This window comes from Agelaius tricolor, unplaced genomic scaffold, assembly GCF_023055355.1.
Source record: "Agelaius tricolor isolate 1412-34295 unplaced genomic scaffold, bAgeTri1.0.p SCAF_2, whole genome shotgun sequence".
NCBI classification, from domain to species: domain Eukaryota; kingdom Metazoa; phylum Chordata; class Aves; order Passeriformes; family Icteridae; genus Agelaius; species Agelaius tricolor.
This window is the reverse complement of record NW_027269262.1, coordinates 89,023,892-89,046,419: the sequence shown is the minus strand read 5'-3', so window position 1 is coordinate 89,046,419 and position 22,528 is coordinate 89,023,892. Positions and strand designations below refer to the sequence as shown.

The following is a 22,528-nucleotide window of genomic DNA, read 5'->3' as shown; positions in this document are numbered from 1 at the left end:
ATGCGGTGGGTGTCAGGTCTAAAGGTCAGCAGCAGAGAGAGTAAAGAGAAGGATCTTTTGCATTTATTTTTCTCCATGTTTTTCAAACAACCATTGTGTAAAGAAGCAGAGAATCTTTCTTTCTTCCTAAATTTCCAAGTGCTAACAGCAGTTGGAGGTTTGTTCATACTTCAGCTGTTTGTTGTGAGCTTCTTTCTTTAAGAGAGAGGAAAAAAATCCCAAACCCTCAGTGCAGTTAATACATTCATGAACTCTTAGCACGGAAGTTCCTGGTGTAAGTCATAAAAGCCAGATGGAGTTTTAAGTGACTGTCATGCACAACTTGGGGAATGAACATTCCTGGTACTAATAAAAGGGCCAGATTGGAGCTACGTAATTAATCCCAGCGTCCTTTTCAGTGCATGATAAGATTTGGCTGCAACAGCCATGGAGCTAATAGAGACAACTGTCAGGTCCTATGAAGCTGTGGATTGTTTGCCTGAAATAAAAATACCTGTGTGCTTACTCTGGTATGTATCTTCTGGTGATTAGTGCTCAAATTGCAGTTTAAATGGGGAAAAAAATGAGTGTGAATAGTGGCTAACTTTGTCTTGAATCTATCTCCTGTCTTAAATATTTATGTAAATATATTTATACATATATTTAATATGTATAATTTATCTGCATGCATAATGTATATATTATATATATGTTTTTAAAACAAAAGATAAATATATAGGGTTTCTTTGAGAGTTACATGGCAAAACCTTTTCTAAATTTGAGTTGATTTGAAATGTAATGCCTGGGGAGTTACAGGAAACAATCTTACAATGAAGTTTATTCCCTCTGTGTAGCAGTGTCCTGAAGGAAGTGTACAGAAAAGTGCCAAAAAAAGGCTCATGAGATGGCACAAAGTCTGTGTCAGATAGAGACAGGAGGAGGAGTAGGCAGATGGCAGTCAGTACAGAACACGTGAATAATCAGATTGAGAACAAGCTGAATAGACTGTCAGGGTGCTGTTGCATGCTGCTGCATTTTGGGGACATGCTGGGGATTTTTTCTGTTGTGATCACTGTTCCATACTCAGGAGAGGTAAAAACCTTCAAGTTTGAAATATATATGAGGCTGAAGGCATGCCCACCAGAGTCAGGGGAACTTCTGGGATGAGGGAAAGGTTAGTGCTTTCAGAACTATCAGGACTGGAAAACATTAAAAAAATCTCTTCAATTTGTTATAGACTTCATCTGCAAGTTTATTCAGATCTACCTTTGGCATGCATCACATGGAATGATATTAAAATGATCCAAAATCTTACTGCCTGAACCTGTGGGATGATTTGTTTCTTTTTCTGAAAAGGTCTGGAAGGTAGTAAGACTTATTTGTGATAAATTGTTTACATAACTTACTTTATCTAATTTATTGGAGAACTCTTGGGGTGGCTGTCTGGCCTGAGTGTTCATTGCCTGGCTCAGTGGTCTTTTCCAGATTGTTGGTTGGATGCCCTGTTGGTGTGTGGCATGGAAAGAAGAGCAGGAGGGATGGCTGCACTGGTGAATGATTGATCTGTAACCTCTTGTGCAATGATAAGGATTATAGAAAAAATAAATCCAGAAACAGAACAAAAAAAGTCCTCCTTCCTTACTGATTCTTACTTGAAAAAGGTTATAATATCAATTTATAATAATAATAAATATACATATGGAAGAGAGTGTATTGAGATCTAGTTGATCAATAGTGACTTGGTTCTGTTTGTATTTGTTTCAAAATGTTCCTGCTTTTTTTCCTCCTCAGAAAATTCCACAAGCTACGAGAGTAGTGAACTGGTCTGACTGGACAATACCCTACTTCCCAGAAAAGAGGCATTGTCTGAGCTGGCATTTGAATGGAAGGATCACAACACACCTTTCAGTTTAAAATTTATTTAGTACAGATAATTTTGCATGCCTGCAGTTATCCTTTAGTAATACCAGTTTGTTCCTTATACACTGTCTTAGCATGCCTCAGTCTGAGCAACAGCAATAAAGAGTTTAACTGCACAAGAAGGTAGAGCAAATGTGGTCTGTATCTTTTGCAGAACTGAAGGTTAGAAAGATAAAGGGAAAATGATTAAAATATTCACAAGAAGTGCCCTAGATAAGATTGTTTCATGTCTGAGGGCATGATGAATCCTGTGGGAATGAGGAAGCTAAAACGCTGTTTAATTCTGATGTTTCACACTGAATCAACATGTTAGATATCAAAGTGGTATTAGTGAAATTTGTAAGAACATGGACATTTTATGTAAAAAATAGAGAAATAAAGTAAGTTAGTCCAAACCAAATCCTTTGCTGTATCCGAGCTATGCAGAGAATGAACATTGGAGGCTTAACGTGAGTATAATAAATCAAACTGCCAGCTGAGCCTCAGAGGGCTTTATTCATGCACTTCATTGTTCTCTCTGCAGCTCCAGCAGGGTTCAGCCAAACGCAGGGCTGTCATTCTGCAGATGTTCAGAGTGTTTCCAGTCTTCTGGGGGCTGAGCTGGTGGCTCTGTGTTGTCCCCTCTGCTCCGAGTGGCCGTGCTCTGACTTCCATGGGGACTTGCACATGCAGAGATCACAGCGTGAGTTTGCAGTTTTGGGTGAGTGGGGAGCTGTGTTGTGTACTGTTGGTAACTCCCAGAAAAGACTCAGATTTGTAGCTTCTGGAAAGTGCTTTTTGGCAGCAGAAGATGCCCTGCTGACTCTCTGCAGCTTGGCAGAAAATGTTCCTCAGCACAGGAGCTTCCAAAGCACCTCTCTCAGGGTACTTCTTGGGCTGCTGGCACAGAGCAGGTTTTTAAGCCTTCACCAAACTGTGTCCTTTCCCTGTGTCCTCAGTACCAGGCAAACAAAATAGTGAAACAGAAGGCAGACTCATTTATTAAGATTGAAATGGGAAACAAAAGGGTAAAAGCAGAACAGACTGTCTCTGCTGTTGAGCCTGACAAGACAGTAGTGTGAACTTTAAGTATTCAAAGTTAAAATTGCTGAGTTTTCCATCACATCTTCCTTTCTTTTGCCTCATCCTCACTCAGGCTCTGGCTGGAGATGGGCACCTTTGTGTTGAAAGAGTTGCTTTTCCATTCTATCTGTATTCATTTTGCTGGCTGACTGGTCCATATTTGATATGCATCAGTACTTTAATGAACATGCTTGCAACATGCTCATATGATTAGTGTAGTGTGTTTTGTTAACTCCATGTTTTCTGGGAGTATCTTGAGCATTTTATAGAGATCTCATGTGATATATTTTTAGCCCTGCTGATAAACTTTACCTAAATTACCTGATTATATACAGATTATGCTTGTAAATAAATATTCTTTCTCATCTTCTCTCTAGTCTGCTTCTTTTGGAGTTTTGCTTATCTTTAATTATTGTTCAGTAAACTTGCCCAGTAAAACTTTACCTTAAGAACAATCAATATATCACTCACTTATTGAAGGATAAGTAAACACATTTTTTCCTATCAAATTAGGTTAAGATAAGAAATACTACAGCTAACTAATTTTTAATATTAGTTTGACAGGTGTATACTTTATCCCAGTACAACAAAGGCAGTGTTCAGGAATGTTTTTCTTGGCAGTGGTTCTGTGAGCATAACCCTTGGATCTCCCTGTAGGTCAAGGACAAATTTCCCACAGCCCTTTGCAGTGGGATAGCTAAGCTGTCTGCTCACAGGATCAGGTACTTTCAGGTCACTGGAACATTGGGAATGTTCTGGTATCAGGGCAGACAGTTTTTCTGCAACCTGGCCCTCATCTGTTCTGAATATATCAAGGGAGTATTTCAAGGAAATGCTGAGGAAGGTGAAGGTGACTTCTAGGGCTTTATGAAGACTGGTGTGCATATCTCTAGCTGAACAGAACTTCAAGTGTTCAAACTTGACTCAGCTGTGATACAAGACAGATTCTTTAACAAGGAAATCTGTGATATTTTCTTAAACTACTAATCGGTCAGTTTTGACTTCCTTTCTTTTTCTGAGTACTCTAACTTGAAAAAAGAGTTGCCACATCTGATCCAATGATTTAATATTTTGAATTACAAAATAAATGTAGTAGTTGATATCCTCAGATATTATATGATTAGGCACGATTGTTTGGTCTTGCATTCTTCATTTGCCTTCAGCTTGCATGACTGCTTTGAGTTCAGAAACCTAATTAAAATTTTATGAGTTTTTTGCTTTGAATATGGTGACTGAATTACTTGTCTTGATAAACACACTAGTTAGATCAGGGTCTGCTAAGCTGATGTTTCAGTTAAGAGTCAGGTTATGCCAAATATTAACTAGAAGCAGTAAAATCCCATCTAAGTATAATGAATCTGTGTACTTAAACATTCCTTGGTTCTAACAAACTGATGGAAGCTGTGATTCTGTATGTTAATGTGAAGTTGCATATTGCAAGATCAGGGAGAAGTTTGGTTTGTTTGTTGCTCTTTCTTACACAACATGAATTTCAGTGTGAAGTTCCCTCTTGTTGTAGTTAATGATACCTGACTTCTTGCTTATGTAGAAATTAAGGAACAAGACCTTTATTTGCACAGCTTGAATAGCTTTAATGTGTAATACTACTTTTAAATTTCTCCTGACAGTATCAGACATCCCAGTAAAACCAAACCTCTGCTGCAATTTTCAAAGACTCTTAATCATTAATTTATTCTGATTAATTAAATTAATTTAATTTATTTTGGGGGTGGGAGAAGGGGTACTGTTTTCTTAAGTTGCCTACTTTAAATGAGGTGACTACTAGTTTTCTGTCAGTTTACTGGTACACTACAAATCTATTCCTTAATAGTTTAGACAGTTTATAATCTGCTGGTAACTTGAACTATGTGGCTGTTTGCTTCAATCATTTATTCCCCCTTTGTAGAATCAAGTTATTTTAGCTGTCTGGTTAATCTTTGCATAGATGAGACTTGCAGATCATTGGAGGCTGAAGCACTGTGGTGTACAGGCTATTGATAACTCTGTGCTGTTTCCTGTCTTTCAAGCTTCTGGTTTAAGTTGTTAAATAGAATTAGTTTGAGGTGGTGTACTTTCAAATAGTATTTTATTAAAGTTGGTATTTGCAAGATGAAATACTAGCTTTCACTTGCACACAGAGCTTGACAGATTTTGCCAACTATGATTCTCTGTTTCCTGCATTTAAGTGGAGCCTAAGGCAGCTGACTGTAGCTTTGTGCAAGAGTGGTGAGTTTTGGTGCTAGAGTTTATTGTATACAAATGACTGGAAGGCTGTGTTTGCAGCATTTCCTTAAGCGTGCATTTGTAGGTCTCATTGTACAGGTCAACTTTTAGCAATTTTCACAAAACCTGCTTATTCTAGAAATGCTTCTGCTGATGGTTTTTGCTCTAGAACCAGCTATATTTGAATGTCTCACTTTGAAAGATTACAAACTGCACATGAAATTGTCTTTTCTTTAATGGAATTGATTGCTGAGAGGAATTTTTTGGATGTTTTTACAGCATTTCTGATGAGCTAATATGGTCTTGGCTCTTTTAATAGGTGAAGTAAGTCTTAAGGACTGTTGCATCCTTGCACTTCAAATTTCTTTGAGGGGACATGTCTGGTTCATGAACTGAGTATGGCAGGATTCCCATGAAGAGCCATATGTTTGCTTATTTTTCTATTTTTGTAAACATATATGCAAATATGGTGAAATGAGGTGGGCAGCTTTAATTAATTTCTTTAGCTGATTTATTATGGTTGATGCCTACCTTTAATGAGCCTTATTTCAGGCTCTTATATAGAAAATAAAATCTGTGGTGCAGAAAGTCCATATTTAATGACATTTTTGTGTGGGAGCTCTACTCTTGGGCTTGGCTTGCATCACTCATACTAATTCTGCAGAGCTGTACCCTTGACCTAATGAAGTGACTGATGCTCATGTGTCAGCAGCACGTGTGTCATTTCCAGTCAGTGAAGGAGGACAGAACCACATCCTTGGGTGGAGGTTTTCACAGATATTTTTTTAGGAATATTAGTATTCAGCAACATGTTATACCAGCAAAGTCTTCAAGGGAATTTTTGCCTTAAGATGCTTCAGGTTACTCAGGATTTTGTGTATTCTTGTGTCCTTTTGGTTTGTCTTGGCCTCCCCAAGGGCTGGGTGCTTTTGGGACTAACCTGCAGTGTACCAAGTACTGGCAAGTGGAGCTTTGGGAACAGAAAACAGACTTGGGACTCCTTCCAGCATTTGGGAAAAGTGATTGCTGTGGAATTGCTCAGCTGATTTCCATGGAGGTGGAGTCTGCTGACTGTGTTTGGCACAGAAGCCTGTGGGAAGAGCTCCATGTTAATGTGCAGTGTTAACAAAAGAGGCTGAAGGACAGTGTTCAGACTTGCAGTGGGGGTGAACTTCAATGCAGAGAATGAAAAGCAACATGATGTTCCTCTGCTGATTTTTTTTTTTTTTTTTCCCCAAATGTCAGGCTCCTGTTGCAAGGCAGGGAAGTATTGGAGCTGCATCTAAATGGTTGCAAAGTTAATACTACCTTTAAGGAAGTGTGATTTTGCCAAATTAATTTTTTGTTGTTTACTCTTTCTTTGAGAGCTACATCTTGCTCATATTACTGTTCCCCACTCCAAATGTTGATACCAAATGTCTTAGGTATTTCTGTCATTTTAGGGAGCCGGGGAAGGGAAGGTTCTGTGGTGGTTAAACATTTCACCTATCTTGGTTTAGGATTGCATCACCACCAAAATGGGCAGTCCTGGCCCATGCAGTACCTTCCTGTCAGTGCTGAGGATTGAACTGCTCTCCAGTGATTGAAATCACCTGCCTTCTGTTGCAGAAAACTTATCTTTTTTCCTCTTTTTTTTTTTTTTTTCCCCCCAGGACTATTTTGCAGCTAATGTAGTGGTTGCCCAAGTAAATTGCATCATGAAATCCAAAGATTCCTGGAGTGGTAGAGGAAGTAGGAATCCCTCAGCTTGAAGACAGAGAACATGACTACTCCTCCTCTGTCCCAGTGCTTTTGCCATGTTCAATTTAAACCATCCTGAAAGTGTACCAGTAGTCAGCCTCTGTGGTGTGAGTATTCTTTTCATGGTTTTGGAACAGTCATTGTGCAACAGCCTCCCTCATTAAGATAATTATAAAGCAATACTAAGTTGCATTAAATGATGTTCTTATTGCACAGTTGTTTTCTGTTTGAGGTACGACACAAAATTCAGCTGCATATAGTTATGTTCTTGTGTCACTCTGTATTTTGCAGAGCTAATAATAATTGCCTCAAGATTAACTTGAGAACAACTGTATGTTGTTATCCCCAGAATGCCTGTCACTGTAGGCTGGGTACTGGCATTCTTTGCTGCTGATCCTGCTGAACATGCAAGTCATGTTTTGGAAGAATCAGAATTAAAGCATGTGCTTCCAGACTTCACTGATAGGTTTGGTTTATGGACATTTAGACCTTAGGCAGGATTAGAGCCTGTTCTGAAGTGAGATACCCTGGGGTACGTGTAATTTAAATATTGTCTTCAGCACAAGCTGTGGTTTTGCAGATCTCCTCCCATTGCACACTACCCACTAATGTGGGCAGAGGGTTGGGGTTTGTGTCTTTTTTTAAGAGAACTGCTTTAGTTAGTTAACCAAAAGGTATGAAAAGAATCAGTCAGTGCAAGGAAGAGAGTTCATTTTAGCTACTAATCTTGATAAAATTGAGTAGCTCTCATTGTTAGTTTGAAACTTGGTGACAGCATAGGAATTTCAGGTTTGCTGCACCAGAAGTACCCAAACCCCCAGACTTTAGTATTAGGTAATGATCTAGGTTTCCCCTTCACCAGGCTATTTTGTTGGTAGCATTGAATTGTTGCTTAAACTGCACTGTTGTGGGAATGAGTTATAGGAACCAGTCCTTCTACTCCTGAGTTATTTCTGAACTGATTGTTTACTGTAAATGGTTTAATTCTGATTATTATGGAAGCCCTGCACTTGGAGGGTGACTGAGAAATAGTTTGGGTCATACTGTCCATCTTCAGTATTTAGTTTATGATGCTTTGAAAAACTGTATTCAGTATTGGGAGGAAACAAAAATGAGATTTGCTGGGAAAAAAAAAAGAGACTGAAAAGCAGTAGTCAGTCCTTAAATGTGAGGCATCCCTGTGTACTGCTTCAGAATAAGATTTTAAAGCTTTCATCTTCAAAATAGTGTATTGTAGGAAACATTCTGCTGCCTTTTTCAAATTTGAGGGAGTCCCTACATGCAAGCTAAGTAAAAATATCTTTCATGTTGCTTGTTCTTTAATACACTGGCATAAAATTATAATCTTGAAGTGTTCTTTTTCTGGAAGAACATTGAGTCATCTGCAGAAGTGACCAGGGGATAGTGTTTGGCAGCATATTTAAATACAGTAGGTTTAGGTATGCAGCTTCTATATTCTCTGTAATTTATTTTAAAAAATATTTGTCGTCAGCTGATAAAAGTAGTGTTAACATCAAATATTTGTGATTTCGGAACTGTTGGACCTGCTGGCAGTGGAATCTATTGATAACACCTTGTTATTTATAGAAAAGACTGTACTGATGTAATCTATGGATAGTTATATATCCAATATTGACTTCATTATGTCTGAGGACAATTATATAAACAAGGCTGTAGTTGCTGGAAGCATATCACAGGAATTAATGAGATTATGGAGTTGCAGGTGTAATGGTCAGAAGAGCCTTCTGGGGGTCTGTGGCCCAACCACTCATTCAAAGTGAGGTAGAAGAAGCACTGGATGGGATAAGTCATGGCTTTGACCCCTGAAGCTGTGAAAACCCCCAAGAACAGCAAACCCATGGCCTCCATGTGAAACCTGTGCCTGCTCTTCACCACCCTCCTAGTGAAATAGATTGTCATTGTGTCCAGCCTGGATATTCCATGGTGCCTTTTGTGGCCATTGCTCTTCCTTGTCCTGTCTGCAGGGCTGAGAGTGTCTGCACTGTCTTTACAGCTCCCATCTTGGTGTAACTGTAGGCAGCTCTCAGAAGGTCCCAGCATCCTGTGTGCCAGAGAAAACAGGCCTGTCTCCCTCTGCCTCTCCCTGTGGATGATGCCCCTGAGGCCCTTGACCACTGGGTACCCATGGCTGGACCCTCCTTGGGCCCTCAGGCTCCTGCACACCAGATATGTGCAGAGTGGCCTTGCCAGGGTCCAGCCAGGCAGGGATCACCCCTTCCCTTGGCTCCTGTCCCCTCCAGGTTCTGCCCCAGTGCCTGGGCCCTTTCCTGCAGCCTTTGCTGGGGCCTGGGGTCACAGCTTTGCATTCCTGCCCTGGGCCTGATGAGGTTTGGTTTGGTCCCATCCTTGTGTTTATCTTTGTATGTTTATGTTTGTGCCTCCCATTTCCTGTTGGACCCCCTTCTTCCCTGCTCCCCTCCTTTCTGATCCCCTGCCAGTTTGCTGAGGGTGTGCTCTTCCCCAGCTTCCTGGGTGCTGGTGAGTGTTTGGGGCTCTGGGGTGGCCCCTGGAGTCCTGCAAGGCCAAGATGCAGCTGCATATTCAGCTGCTGATTGCTGCTGTGTGATCCAGAGATCTGGCCAGCTTCCCTTCCCTTCATGGAGCTCTGGGCACCTCAGCTTCCAGCTGAGTCTGTGGTGGAAGACCTGTCCTGAAGTCAAAGAATATTCTCTGGGCCATTCAACTTTCATCAGAGCCCCCCAGGAGTTGGCTGTGCTCTGCCTTTGATAAATATTTGTTAATTCCTTAAGATTATCAAAATTAATTTCATCCAGACTTTTTCCATGTTCCTTCCAGAAGCTGATGGGACTCTATACTTTTGAGTTCTCAGGCATAAGGATGGTGGGAACCTCCTGTGGATGCCATGATGCTTTAGTAGGTGACAACACTCACAGACACATGGTGTGATTCATGGGGTGTCCTATACAGAGCCAGGTTTTGGACTTCTTGATCCTGATGGGTCCCTTCCAAATCAGGATATTCTATGATTTGATGAATCTTGGCATAATGCTGCATAGAATACAGAAAAAAACCCCAACTAATTTAGTAGTTGATAAGCAAAATTTTTAACAGTCAGTATGAAAATCAAAAATTATTTTCATTATTTAGGAAAAAAAAATCCTGCTAAAAGTTACTTCTGTCGTCTTCAAAAAGTTTTATGACTTGTATAAGTCCAGTAACTAAATTTCAACTCTTATGTTGTTCCAAGTAGGGAAACATAACTCAAATTTATCAGTTATACTCCCGGAAAATTTACAGACTAGGAAAGTCTATTTTAATTCTTGTTTGTTATAAATTATTGAAGGAGGTGGCTTGATTCTGGGGGAGATGGTGTTTGAGAGGCTCTGAAAGCAGTAATTTTCCAAGTCTATTTGTCAGATCTGATGTAAGATTGATTCTATAATATGGAGTTAATGTTTTCAAAATGAGCTGCTTGGCCAGCGCACTGTGTCTGGTTCCAATTACTGTCAGTAAATCCTGAAAATTATTTTCTGAGACAGACTTGGTGAAATCTGCATTTTAAATAGAGATAATCAGTATTAAAGTAGTTGAAAGGAGTTTTGTAATATTTCATGCTGCATGGTTTTGGTTTTGAGATTTGTTGATTCTGAAGTGGATGCCATGACTGTGCTGTTCTGGCGTGCAGTGTTTCCTCTGGAAGCAGGATTACGAGTATGCTTAAAAGGATGGATCTCCTGAGTATTATTGCAAAACAAGTAATTGACTTTCTTTAAAAAAAAAAAAACCAAAAACTTCTGCATAAGAACAAAGATGTTTTGTAAACCCAAGTGCTGTGTACTTATCTGATGTTTGTGACTTGCATGCTTGCTGGGTTGGGCTTATTTTCTTTGAAGTAATTTTAAAAAGTGTATATGCTCTGGGTGCAAGGTTAGGATTGATACAGGTGTATAGATTGCTTCTCAGTCTGATATCCCTCAGGATTTAATTGCAGTGGAGCAGTTGAGCCCTCTTTATACAGCAGGGAAAATAGGTGGTTATGACACTGTACTTTCAGCAGAATCTACAGGCTGCAATAGCAGCCTCCAGACTCTGCTTTCAAAATTCAGTGTGATGATGCCAGGACTTGTCATATTTGCAACTATACTCATTTGGAAGGATTGGAATACATTCACAGAGGATTATCCTTAAAATGGGAGCATTTCCTGTGGATCTCTTGGTGGCCTGGCCCTTACCAGCTTCTGCAGCAATTTAGTAATTGCTGCAGACTTAGTTGTTGGACCCTGCTGTTAGCAGACTGTCCAAATGTGCCCTTGTTCAGCAAGGTAAGCAAAGGGACTTGGAATGTCTGCTTGCAGTTCTCTACTTGTTCCCTTGCAGTGTTACAGAGAGCTATTGTTGGCAGCTGATATCACCAGAGAATTATAATTGCAAATGTGAGTGAAAAGTCATTAAGTGAAGGAGTGTGCTAAATGTGTCATTGATTGGAGTCTGGGACACCAGACTCAATTGATATCCACTCAAAAGAACCCCAAACAACCATCAACCTACTTAACAAATGACATATTTATATAGATTTTTTTTTTTTTGTTTCTGTCTTTTTAGGAAGGTTTTTCCATCCGTGCTCAGCCATGTTTGAGTCAGCAGGTGTGGAGGGCTTCAGTAGTGAACTTACTACAAATAATTCAATCTTTACCATTCCTGGTATTTAGATTATTTTTTAGAGGGCACTGCAATGAACATCTATTAGGTATATTCTTCATTTCTATTTCTTGTCAAGTTTAAGGTTGTTTTTTGTCCTTGTGCTTCTGTCTTCCACTCTCTTAGAGCAATCAGATCATTGGTATGAACTTTTTGTATTTTTTCAGATTGGAGGATCTTCTGAATCTTATACTTTAAAGATGCCTTTAAAGTGAAAAAGCCCAGATTTACAGGCAGTTTTGTCATCTTGGATCAGTGAGATTGGTTACCTTGGAAGAAGAAAAGACAGATTATGGGCCCATGTTAGGAGTTGGAAGACTCTTCAGTCTTCCAACTCTTCAGAGGCAAAAGTTCCTTTCCTGTAAGAGGGAGCAAGAGAGGTAAATAGCTGAAACTATGAAATTAAAACTATGCCATGGGTAGCAGTAATGAGTTACAATGTCAGACCTACTGAGGGTGTATAATCAAAATTTCTTGCTGACACTCAGGAAGTAATACTTCAATGAAATCTTGATGGAAAGGATGGAATCTTTATGTGAAATCTGGCCTAATACATTCACAGTATTCATATTTCTCCTCTAATTTTTTAGATTGTTCAGGTTTCTCTTGTGCATTGGGATGAGGCTGTCCTGCTGGAAAAGTTTAAAATCTAGAAAGTGAAAATAACAGTGCATGTTGCTCTATCTCCTGTAGCAATATAAAAAGCTGGATGACTGTGTACTGAGGAAGAGAAATACAAGTAAGGGTGGTAATAATGTTTCTTTTTTTTCTGTTCTTGATTGCAGGTTAACCTTCTGGTTGGGACTTTATGAGGGTAATTCATTATGATAACTTTTTAGTGTGGTAGATGAGTTTTAATTTTTTTTAGCTCATTTTTAAAGCAAAATGACCTTGAATTAACCACTTCCTACCTCCTGTGGTGACTGTGGAGATTACCAGTTACTGCAGAACTTCCCTGAAATAAAGACTTAATTGGCCTGAATGACATCTTGGGTATGGTACTCCACCCCGTGGAGAGCCAAGATGCTGTTCCATAAATAAACATATGGTTTCTTTAGGCTGAGCTGTGTTGCTCAGCCAGAGGAATATGAGACTCTGGTGGGGAAGAAGGGGGTATATAACTGCTGCCATCATTCTTAGGCAGAGCACACTAAATTTATGACTTTTTCGAACTTTGTTCAGACTAAGATGTGGGGCAATCTTGAATAAGGATCTGAACTTTATTTTGTCTCACACCATTATCCTTTTTCAGTAGTTTGTCCTCCTTAGAACTCCATTTGTCAGATAAAAATAATTAATTTACCACACAGACTTCTGTAGTTTGTTTTACTGAAATAATTTCATATGGTATATGCATCCAGCCCTCACTGAAATTCCATCTGAGATGTGCTAGTAACATTCTACTTTCATGCTTTCCCAGACATTTTTAAAATACAAAGACACTTTTTTTCCTTTTTCTTTACAACTGGTAATGTTAGATTCAATCTTTCATTTTGTTAGAATTCATGTCCCAGTTTGAAAGGTCTTTCTCCCTCTTGTGCTGAATTTATTAGTTGCACTGTGTAAGTATTAGTGATCAAAAGAAGCTGAACGTGTTTTTCTGAAAATACCCAGGAAATGCAGTGTTAAAACTACTTGTGTTCACTTCCTACTTCACTGTAATTCCTCATGATGGGTATTGTTAACTTGTAGTGCCACAGTGAACTCTGTGTGGGTGTCAGTTCACTGCAGTTCACAGTGGAAGCTCTTGATATCCACTGTGAAGTTCTTCCTGCTGTATTTCAATTTGTGTGCAGTTCAAGGACTCCTTAAATAGTTATGTTTTAATGTTTAATTCTCAGTTCTCTTCTGGTTAATATTCATGACTTCAAAAAAAAAACCTCATGGCAACAGTGAACATCTGTCTGCCTCTGTCATTTCTCATCACTGTGCCGGCATCAGGCATCTCAGGCTAAATTGCTTTGACTGACAGATGGACTGACTGACAAGATCTTGGCTCCGAACACACACACACGAGCATGCACACACAGGCTCCTTGGGCTCCATTCACTTTTCAGTATTTTTATGTGGTAACTGAGGCCCTAAATACACTGAGTTTCAGTGGTGATGGTGGTTGTAGAGTGAGGAAGTCTTAAGGTGTGGGGGAAAAGAAGGAGGAAGCTCTTTGGCTGTTTGCTTCCTCACCCTCTTCCTTTCTTCTTTCTCCTCCTTCCTGTCTTGCTGGACTTTTTACTCAAGGTGCTCATGAAAGGTGCAATAGAAGTTCTGTGTGACTGCTAAATTAATGATGGAGGCTTGGGAAAGTTGCAGTAAGTCTTGGTGATCTGCATGGCTTTGATTTGAAACTGGTGAATGAACACAAACAGTATTGTAAAAGTGTCTCTTCCTGACTTTTCCATCAGGGGAATCCCATGAGGGTTTTTTAAAGTCATGCATATTGACCAGAAGAGAATTGAGAATTAAACATTAAATCCTAACTATTAAAGGGAATCTTGAACTGCACACAAATCTAAATATAGTAGGAAGAACTTCACAATGGAAGTCAACAGCCAGCATTCACAAATTTTCTGGTACTTAAATAAGGATTTTAATTTTTCTTTGTTGTTGTTATTCTGGACTATTGACAGCTGAGGAACAGTTCCTAGGAGGGTGATCTTATGTTGCTGCTAATAACAAGGAGGTAAATTTCAGATGTCAGAAGGACTTGATGTATTATTGAAGATCTGCATCATTCCTTGTGTTCTCTATGTGTGGACTTAGGAGGGGACCTCACACTTCAAAGAATGGTATCTTTTATTACTGTCCCCAAGAGAAACAGTTAAAGGCATTAACAGAAGCCAGCAGCCAATGTTCTTCAGCTTGTGATACTAGAAAAAATCCTGTTTATTTTCAGAGCTTTTAGTCTTTATGAAAACAATAGGGCTGTGCCATTAAGGAAGATTGGAGTATGCTCTCTACTTTTTTGTTTGAAAAGAAGAAAGGTTGGGAAAATAGCTGAAGAGGCTTCTTAATGAATGTATGGCTTCAGTTTTGACTGAACTTTTCTAGAAATTGGCGTGTTTCAAGCATGTAGTTGTACTGTCACCTGTAATGCCTCTGCCTTTTTCAATACCATGTTCAGAAATGAAAATCTCAACTCCTTTTATACAACATAATTACTTTGTAAGATGTTATGCAGGTATTTATAGTTGATAGTGAATCTAATAATGCACCAAGAGATGCTATTGTCATGTAGATTGGCATTATGATGATGCATATGGTAAAACAAAACAAGGTTGTGGAGAGTTTGTTCTCTTTGGGCAGGTAACATTGTAGTAACCTTCATTATTCCTTAAGAAGTATTAAAGAAAGCAACCAAAGAAATGCCTCATTGCAACTTAATGCTCAGCAGCCTAATTAGTCAAATACCATGTGCCTACCTCTGCATGAAATAGCCTATTTCTTTCCAATGTAAAATAGGAATTTTCAGTTTTGGAACAGCCTGAAGAGGCCTTTGTTGCAAATGACCACTGGCTTTTTAGTTATTTATTCTCAAAAGTAATGAAGGTCAGCATGGTATCCATAGTGACTGCATGGAGCTTCCTCGTTAATCTTGGCATGCTGCTGCAATAATGAAATTCACTTACTAGTAACAATTTCTTGTGTTGCAGAGGGAAACCTTTCTTTGAAAACTGGATGTGAGTGGGTTTCTGGAACTTTAGAAATCTTGAATACAGTAGTTTTTTTTTCAGTTTTAAACACCTTGTCATAATTTCTGGTTGTATGAGTTGCTGTGGAGGTCTGAAGAGAGAACAAGCAACCTTGAATTGCTGAAGTTTATGTATAATCTGGCACTGGAAAACTTGTGACTTGAAAAATTATTTTCATTTGGAAGTGATAAAGACTGTTAAATGGGGAATATATCATTCTGCTTGCAGCTCTGTTAGTGGGAGGAAGGTGTTCTGCTATAAACTACAAAATTAAGGCTTCTAAGTAGTATGTGAATATGATCAAGCCAGAATGGTTGAATGCTCCCAAGTCCATGGCGTGAAATCAGAGCATTAGGAGAAAGTGCAACAACCAACTGAGTGAAATGCTTTTAGTAAATACTTCAGTGTAAGGTACACTATTTCCTCTTTGACTATTATACAGTGTAAATACTAAATTTTAATATTATAAAGGTTCTATTAACTTGGAGAAAAAAATTATTGCAGAATTGAATGCAAGTGTTGTGGGAGTTCTGATAGGAACTTGAGGATGGGGAGTGAAGTGGTTCCATCCTGAGGTTGCTTTCCCTCTCATCCCATTTCTCTCCTTTAATGCTTACCCAAAGAGAGTGGGTTTGGTTTGGGTTTATTTTAATCAGTTGGTTGTAATAGAGCTTTAAACTGATCAGGCAGGATTTTGACCTTGAGGGTAAATATTTTCAGAATTCTGTCTAGTTTTTGTTTCTGGTATTTTTTCATTAAGAACATGGCTTGTTTTTGCTTCTGCCTTTAATTTTGCATAGAGCTGTATTTAAAACCATAAATATTTATGAGAGAATAGCCATTTTCAAAATTCATGGGAAAGTTCAAAGTGGAAGTCTGTTTTTGAGACCTCCAGGAATGAGTCTATAGGGAAGTAAAGTCAATGTATCTTTAAAATAATAATTATTTTATGTCTATTTTAAATGTATAAATTAAATATATATTTACATAAATATAAAACAATATATAGATAAGAATTAACCTGTTTGAACCTAGAGATGTCTTAAAATGACTATTGAATTTGAGAATTTTTCATCTAGTTGCTACATTTAGAAATGTTAATTTAATGTAAGTTGTGTGTGCATCTAAAACTATTTTTGCTACTGAATGTAAAAACATGTTTTCTTCAATATTAGCTGCACAGTAATTGGCTGGGATGCTACAGAAGCTAGTCTTAAATCCTTTCTTTTTTTATTTCCCTCTCCTAGAGGTGAGCAGCTGCTCTGCACCGAGGCCCTTGCAGTGATGTATGGTAGTCTGTTGCTGTAAACATCCCCGACTGGAAGCTGTACCAGCTCCAGCTTTCAGTCAGATGTTTGCTGCACCTGGCTATGCTTGGACAACAGCAGAAGGAGGAGCTGTCATGAATCCATATGTGCATTTATATTTGTCAAGCAGTGTTTCTACAGACAGAGATGGATTGCCTCCCTGTGAATTATCCTGGCTGGTAGGTGTGACCTCCTGAAATCTGATCTGAAATGGAGATCCAAAGCTGGTGCATGCTTTGCTCAAAGCTGAGTTCTCTGCTGCTTCGTGTTATAAATTACAGGATTAGGCTTCCTTGGAATGACAGGTGCTGGTGAACTATGCAGTTAGCCATCAACCCTTCATTGCTTCATCAATGGTCTGTTCTAGCAGCTTCTCTTACTTTGGGCTGTGGGGACAAATTATTATCAATGCTGTCCAATACTTAGCAGGCCTCATATCTGCTGTGCCTTGCTTTTTGTTGTTTTCTCTGGAATTTTGTATTCCAAGTCTCCTTGTGAGAAGGTTGTGCTCCTAATTGTTAGCTGGGCATAACCCAAGACCAAAATAAAGGTTAAAAACATATCACCCAGTCTGTTTTTGCTGTTCTCCCAATCCACAGTGTATGGCCTTGTCTGTGGTGTGGTTTGTGCTGCCCCCACCATGGTTTGCTGTTCTTGGAAATAACAGCTTTTGAAAGTATTCCTTCAGAAGTCTTCACTGGTTCAGTTCCTGAACAACTTCAAATAGTCATGACATCAGGAACAGTATCTGCAGAACAGCTTCAGCTTTCCACTTTTCTCCAGTGGGATTTGCACATGCTGTTGCCTGGATCTGGCCTGGGATTTCTTTCCTTTGTTTCACTCTAGTCTTCTATTTTTAAAGGGATGGCCAATGAGAGTAACTGCTGCTAATAGAAAAAATATTCTTGCAATAATCTAGCTCTCTGTCCTACCCCCTCAAATGTTATTTTTTTATTCCCTAACACTTAAATGAAATATTTTGTTGGATTTAAATGTTAGTATACCAAACCTAGGTATTTATTTGTTTAGCTTCACTATAGTGGTCCTGTAAAAGATGATTATGACCAAAAATATAGATACATTTAAACAGTAAAATATTTTCTCCTTAACTTATCAGAATTAAAACTTGGAGGATTTCTTAGTCCTGGGAAAACTGGACTAATAAGCATTGGAAAGGTGGTAATTTTGAAGCTGTCAATGAATGACCAAAGGTGAACCAAGGACAGCCATTTTTCTGTGATGGTCCCATTACTGTAACCATTTTGTTCCTTACCCTGTGTCCTGTCTGGTGACACAGGAACGTGTGGTGATAGAAGGTTGTGAATTTACTTAGTGATCTAATTCATTGCTAGCACCTCTACAAAGATTTTTAAAGCAACTTGCACACCTAATATAACCTCAGTTTAAATAGCTTTTTTAAAAATAATGATCTTATTTGGTTTGATAAATCATGGCTGTCTATTTATAAAAGGGACTTTGATGCAGAAGCTACAAAGCTTGATGCCTTAAAAAAATGCTGGTAGTTGTTTTCTAAGCTTTCTTTGCTGTAAACATTTAGCATTTCCTAGTTCTAGACAGTATTTGGACTTAGAAGAAAGGAAATTGTTTCTGATAACAAACTTCTTAGATCAAAGTAAATGTATTATAATGAATCTAGTGTTCATTTTGGTTAGTGCTGTCTTTGCCATTCCACATGCCACATAAGTGCTGCTTTTGGTTTTTAATAAGCCTAGTTCATGTGCAGTTTGTCAGTCCAGTCTTGTGGAATTGAACTTGTGCATACCTTCATATTGTACTGGTGTCTAATCCATGTACTCAAACAGAGCTGTCAAATGTCAGCACACAAAAATAATTTGAAGTAGCTTGTAACTGCAATAAATAAATAAATTTTAAATAAATTTTAAAATCCACACTGTATTTTTGCTTGAGTTTTTGTGGGTTTTTTTTGTTTTGTTTTGTTTTTTTTATTTTGTTTTGTTTTGGGGTTTTTTGTTTGGTTTTTTTTTTTTTGCCAAGTGTTTGAAGTGAAAGGATCTGCTCTCTCTGGTCATGAAATACCAAGTCCCAACATCTTAACGTGTCTCAAATGTGGCTGTTGTTTGCAGCTGAAGAAGGTGGATATTGTAGTGTTGTCCAAATGTATATTTATGCCATGATCCCAGGTAAGCTTTGCAGTACTGGGATGTCTGGGAAGGGATGATGGGGATTTGGCCTGGCAGCTGTGCAGTTCTGGTGGGGATGAGGAGTTGAAGCAACTGTTGCAGAATGAGGCAGGACAGGCTCACAAACACAGCAGTGAAATTTGGGAACAGAAGAGGCAGATTTGGCACATCAGCCTGATGCCCAGCAAGCAAATGAGCTCATCTTGTTCGTGTGAAGCCAGTGTTGTGTGACACTGATCAGTTCCTGGTGTTTTGCAGTAGAGGGAAATACCTGGATGAAAATCAGGCTGGGGATCCAGTGACACAGGGGCCACACAGCTACGTGTGGCTGGCATGAGCTGTGTGTGCAGGTGCAAGTACAGCTGCCTTTGCTGATAAAAGCTTGTGATGAATACCAAGGCTGACCCTTGCTCAGTAGCTGGAGTACCTGTGAAGTCCAGTGTTTGGTTTGCCTGTGGTATTCCTCTGGGCACTTTTTGTGACCATTTGTGAGCAATACCCCAAAGTGCTTGGTGACTCCAAAGGCAGTCCTTTGTCCTTTGCACTGGCCTGCTTGAGTGCTGTCTTTCCTTGCTTGGAACTCACAGCTGCATTCAGCAGAATTGCTTGAGCTCATGTTTTCCTTCATACAAAGAACAACTGTTAAAATATTTGGAGGGCTTTCCCCCTCCTCTATGCATGAAATAATCTGCATCTGTGATTCCTTTTACCCAATAAAGCTGCAAACACCTGTTCAGAAAAGAACTTGGAGAAGGCTGAGGCTCGGCCTCTTGACTGATTTGGTTCATCAGAATTTTATCTTCCTGCACTGCTAAGGTCTTGTTTGTTCAAGACTGGACATCACATTAAACACACCTGTAAAATACAAGTTCAGATGCTGAGGCTGAGGAATGTTTTGCTCTTCTGCTATTTAAAATGACTTGTATTTCTGAGTAGCTGAAACTGGAGGTGAAAATAAGAATGAAAATAATTGAAATAGTAGAATTGCCTTTAAAAAGTTCCAGAGGAGAAATGGGAATTATTTTAAAAACATAAAAATAAGATGCACAAATGTTGCAACAAATGCTGTAAAATTTAGCATGCTAAGAAAACTGGAAATATAAACAAAGGGTTGTTTTTGCATAGAATTTGAGATGGACATTTTTGAGGACTCCCAGTTTGTACCACTCCATTTATCTCCCATACATATTTTAGAGTTCAGTTTCAGTTTTAAAAAGTGGGATTTCTAGAACTGTACTGAACATCAAGGGCCTTGGCATGTAAGTGAAATAGCATGCTCTTCTACAGGGGCTGTGAAAGAGAAACATCTTATTTTTGCTTTTGGATCTCTACAACATCAGGGACTGCACATGGATATAACTGTGTTCTGATATTCAGAAGATTAAATGTTAAAATGCACGGATTGACTTCATAATGTTAGTGAAGGGTAATAAGAGTTGCATGTACTGTATGAGTGGTGCAAATCCATACACCAGAGTATGTCTGTGCAGGTTTAGTTTTTGATATCCTGAAAGGCACTGCTGAATTTGTATAGTTCAGCTAATTTTTAGTTCCTATAAACATCCTACACTCAGCTCTAATAAGTGGTGGGGCTGGGGGGTGGGTGTTTAATTAAACTGATTTGGAAAGGCAGCTTTCCTCAATGACCAAGTGACACTGGCAAGCAGGGAATCCTATTTTTCAGTAGTATTTAGTTTTGTAAGCATGAACTTCTATGGAAGCAGTATGTATTTCTAGAAATCTCTTTATATTGAAATTATGATTCTGACTGTATAAAGGCCTACATGTTTGTTGGGAAACAGGCTTTAACTGATGGGATCTGTATCTTTCTAATTGCAAATAAACTGTGACAATATATCTTTGCTTGAAAAGCAATGTCTCATACAAGGATGACAGAAATAATCTAAAACCTTATCTTGAATGTTCAGTTCTCAGTTGCAGCAGTGATTTATTGCTTATTATCTACTTGATCATTGTCAAAGGAGGAATAGACTTACAGGGTGCTGTAAAATCAATTCCCAAACCAAGAGATCATTCAAGTAGTCAAACTACTAAGCTTTAACAATTTCTCTTGCCCTTTTATCTTAAAAAATGATAAATATCTTTGATAGGGAAATCTGCATAGGAGAAAAAAGAAGACAAGGATCTCTTGTTTTCCTAGTAGCTCTTCTACCATGTCTTAGAATCACTGATGATTCTGCTGATGGGTGTGTTGTTAAGTATGGCTTCAGCATTTGGGCATTCTTAGGTATCAAAAAATTTAAAGAACTTAAATATTTTTATTCAAATGGAAGAAGGGGATACATGGAATTCCTCATCTTCATAAAGTATAAACAGGCTTCTTGAGGATCACTTTTACAATCTGGTATCCTTCTTAATACTTGAAAGGCTCAGACTCTAAAATCTAATATTTTTTACTTATGAGGCCAAATACACTATAAAAATCAGTAAGAGGATTTGTCCTCATTTAAATTCACACACATGAGCCTCATTTTGCTATAATTGAACATTTTGTTGTGCTTCTATTTTTGCTTACAAACTGAAGAGGTCTTTTTAATACGTAGAAGTCCTTGTGGGCAGGTGTTATGCAATACATAGCACTGGAGGAATTGCATGGAAGAGATAACATCAAATCCTGTATCTGAACATCACCCCTGTCTGTGTGAACACTGCAGTGCAACCATGTGTTTGCTGTGTATGCACTTCTGCATGGACAAACTGTTCTTCTGGATTTTTATTCAGTGCATCTGTTTAACAAAAACACATATCTCCAGCTGGGATGAACTAGGGAAGAAGGAGGGATGCAAGTTCTCCTCCTCAGGAGAGATGATGTAATTAAAAACAATCTTGTCTCCAGAAAGAATCTGCATGTCTGTCTATTCTACTCCATTCCCAGAATCAGTGCCTCGTGGTGTCCCTGACTCTGCCTGAGAGAACTTTGCTGAGGTTCTGCTGTCTTTGCTTCACCCATCCTGCCATGGGTTGCCAGGCTCTGGGAATGCTGGGTTTGACAGCTGTGCTGAAGCAGGAGGAAAGTGCCAAGACAGAAGGATTTCCCTGTGAGGCTGTGACATCTTGCAGCTTTGCTGTCACTTGTTATGTGGTGGTGAAAGCTGACTCACACTCTTGACCCATCCCACTGTGATTCCTGCCTTGCTCCCAGGAAGGAGCAGGCTGTGTGACCAGCACAGCTCTCTGGTGTCATGGGAAGCAGTGAAATGCTTTCGCTGTCCTTCTCAGACTGGATCCATGTCCTTGCTTGGTGCACTGTGTGCACCACTGGCACATGGAGCCATGCAATAGTACAGTGACAAAAACAGAAAAAAAAAAGGTTGATGGCAAGAAGGAGTCCTCAAATCAACAGTTACTGCCAATCAAAATATCTGAGATTCATCTTTTCAGCCAGTGTCTCTGTGTGGAGCTAATTTCCTTGGTAGCATGGACAATGAGTAAACATTCTGAGCAGATCAAATGTGGAGACATATTTGGTATTTCAGCAGGTTTGGGGTTTTTTTGGTTTTTTTTGGTTTTTTTTTTTAACACATTTGAAATCTAGAATTCATATTGCAGAAACTCAAGTATGATCCAACTAGACACTGTTGTTTATTAAAGAACAGTTCTGACTGCTTTTGATGCAGTGCTTAAAAACTCATTAGGAATGAAATGTAAATATAGTAAGCCTGTTGAAGCTTTCATTAATGTAAGTATTTGAATAGTTGAGTTTTTCAAGAGTTAGAGTTCTTTGTGGTTCCAGATTTGTGGATTT

At 38.9% G+C, this 22,528-nt stretch overlaps 1 protein-coding gene across 2 annotated transcripts in view; it reads left to right on the top strand.

The window, feature by feature from the left end:
- The window catches only part of ZFAT (zinc finger and AT-hook domain containing), a 115,857-nt gene that overhangs the window by 4,197 nt on the left and 89,132 nt on the right, over positions 1–22,528 (top strand). Inside the window, exons 2-3 of one of the 2 annotated variants that reach the window (XM_071421844.1) lie at positions 6,837–7,031; positions 16,541–16,779. The exons of the other annotated variant lie outside the window; for it this stretch is intronic. The gene's annotated coding sequence lies outside the window, so the exon portion shown is untranslated. The remainder of the gene's footprint in view (positions 1–6,836; positions 7,032–16,540; positions 16,780–22,528) is intronic. 2 annotated transcript variants of the gene reach the window in all.